Source organism: Hyla sarda, chromosome 4 (genome assembly GCF_029499605.1).
Source record: "Hyla sarda isolate aHylSar1 chromosome 4, aHylSar1.hap1, whole genome shotgun sequence".
In the NCBI taxonomy this organism is placed as follows: domain Eukaryota; kingdom Metazoa; phylum Chordata; class Amphibia; order Anura; family Hylidae; genus Hyla; species Hyla sarda.
In genome coordinates, this window is record NC_079192.1 from 19,529,092 (window position 1) to 19,531,940 (window position 2,849).

At 38.3% G+C, this 2,849-nt stretch overlaps 1 non-coding gene across 1 annotated transcript; it reads left to right on the plus strand.

Moving 5' to 3' along the window:
* The first annotated feature begins 710 nt into the window (after positions 1-710).
* On the plus strand, positions 711-792 carry TRNAS-UGA (transfer RNA serine (anticodon UGA)). Its single transcript has one exon. It is a non-coding gene; the product is annotated as a tRNA-Ser (tRNA).
* Positions 793-2,849: the final 2,057 nt, after the last annotated feature.

Here is a 2,849-nt window from a genome sequence, read left to right on the forward strand (position 1 = left end):
TGCACTGCACGGAATTATACTCGTGGAATTCCGCAGTGTGAGCGTACCCTTATAGGGTTGATGTCACCCCCCCCCACAGTTCCTGTTTTTTAACCATAAACATTTCCTAATATACCGTATTGATGACTCTAGAGCCACCGTTATATCCTAATCCATCTGAATGTTGTGCTGATACAAATGTGTGATTACAATGAGATCAACTTTGCTGGGACTGTGTTGTGTATAATGTATCTGATCCTGTGTAATAGAGTCCTAAGGCCCCTCAGGGGAGGATCAGCACCTGAACTGTCCCTATATGGTAAAATTAAAGGAGATGTCCGGTGCTCACTTTTCTTATTTTATCCGGCTGAAAAATAAAAGAAAACAAATTTTCTCTTCCCTGCCTAGGCTCCCCCGGTGCATCAGTACAGGTGTTCGGTCCCCGGGCTGTATTCTTCTTACTTCCTGTTAGCCCGGCACGTCACACGGAGCTTCAACCTATCACCGGCCGCAGCGATGTCCTGCCTCGGCCAGTGATAGGATGAAGCTCCGTGTGACGTGCCGGGCTAACAGGAATTAAGAAGAATACAGCCCGGGGACCGAACGCCTGTACCGGAGCACCGGGGGAGCCTAGGCAGGCAAGAGAAAGCTTATTTTCTTATTTTTTGTAGCCCGGAACAGATACAATAAGAAAAGTGAGTACCGGACATGTCCTCCACTGAAATGTGAGAGCTGTGATGGCCGAGTGGTTAAGGCGTTGGACTTGAAATCCAATGGGGTCTCCCCGCACAGGTTCAAATCCTGTTCACAGCGAACTTGTTATTTTTTACTTTTAGTATTAAACTTATTGGGACATTTTTATCATTTAAAATAACAATTTTTGTTCCTAATTTAATCATTCATAATTTGATGTTTAACTGGATATTTTTCATATTCTAAAAGTTCACCCATAACTTGTTCTCATGGACTTTCTTTGTTTTCCACTTTCTCTGTTGTTACAGTGTGGCGCTGTGGCTTAGTTGGTTAAAGCGCCTGTCTAGTAGTGAGGAGATTCTGAGTTCAAATCTCAGCAGTGCCTTGTCCTGTTCAAACAAGAACAAATCAAACAAAACGAGTCCGTACGGCTACAGCCAAATCTACTCTCTCTGGACACTTTATTAGGTACACCTTACTAGTACAGGGCTGGATCCCTTTTTTGCTATAATTTTGCATGGCATTTTTCCTACAAGGTGTTAAAAACATTCCTCACTGGATATTTTTTCTTTTTCTTGGACCAATATCTGTAAACCCTAGAGATGGTTGTACATGAAAATCCATCTAATGCCAACCATGTCACATTCAAATCACTTAAAGGGGTACTCTGGAGGTAAAAAAAATTTCAAATCAACTGGTGCGAGAAAGTTATACAGATTTGTAAATTACTTTAATTTTTTTTTATTTGAAACATTAACTTTTACAACAGAATACAAATATTCAAATCCCCCTTTTTCCTGTGCTGATGCTCAGTTTAAACTTCAACTAGTTGTCCTGTCCACATGTACATGCCTAAATCCATTGAGTTGCTGCCATGTGATCAGTTCAGTGATCAGATTATCTATTTGTGTGAACAAAGAATTAAACAGGTGACCTAATAAAGTGGCCTGTAGATAAACCTGTAAATGTTTTGGGAGGAAGATATATTTTTATAAGATTAGAAAAAAAACAAAAAATAATAATTAAAGAAAATGAAAAGGTACCACTGAGATTTGAACTGGATTCAGAGTCCAGAGTGCTAACCATTACACCATGGAACCTTATGAGATATACTCCATAGGGACATCTGGGGACGTCTGGGGACCTCTAGGGAGGACAGAGGGGGAAGACCTGATACAACTTCAATATGTTTAGGTTTATGTTCATACATATTATTTACTTGGTGATCATAGACGACCCCTAAAAATGTATAGAGACACATTACATTACACCCAATATCAGCAAATAGTGTTGAGCGGCATAGGCCATATTCGAATTTGCGATATTTCGCGAATATATGGACGAATATTCGTCATATATTCGCTAAATTCGCATATTCGTAATATTCGCAGCATATATTCGCATATGCAAGAATTCGCATATGGGAAAATTAGCATATACAAAAAATTAGCATATGCGAAAATTCAAATATGCGAAAATTCGCATGCCAGTCTCACACAGTAGTATTAGAGCCTTCTTTACACCACACAAGCTGGAAGAAGAGAGGGATGATCACTATGATGTGCACTGTGAAAAAAAAAATGTATAAAAAAAAAAATAATAACGAATATTCGTAATTGCGAATATATAGTGCTATATTCGCGAATATTCGCAAATTCGCGAATATACGATATTCACGAATAAAATTCGCATTGCGAATATTCGCGAGCAACACTAATCAACAACACCAAGACATCAATAAGGTGTCTATAAGTGATGAAATCTGTAACCACATGGAAATATAACAAGTAATAACATAGTGACTGTACACATAACAATATCAATGTGGAAATATGTAAGTGCTACAATATATAGGAAAATATTCATATGTGTACGATGGGGATAAGGATGAAGGATGAGTTTGACTCCTTTACCATTTTATTATTATTATTATTACTATTTTTTATTATTTATTTTTGTAGCTCCCTTGGTTCCAGGACACTGTACATATAAGTGTTAAATACATAACACAAACACAAGTACAATAAATGTGATAGAGAGTAAATGACTGATAGAGAAGAGAGAGGGACCTGTCTGTAAGGACTTACAATCTACAAGAGGAGGGAAACAGTGGGTGATGGGGATCTTGTGACAGAATAACATTCATCCTGAGCAGAGGCTGTGGTTTTAGTTATACA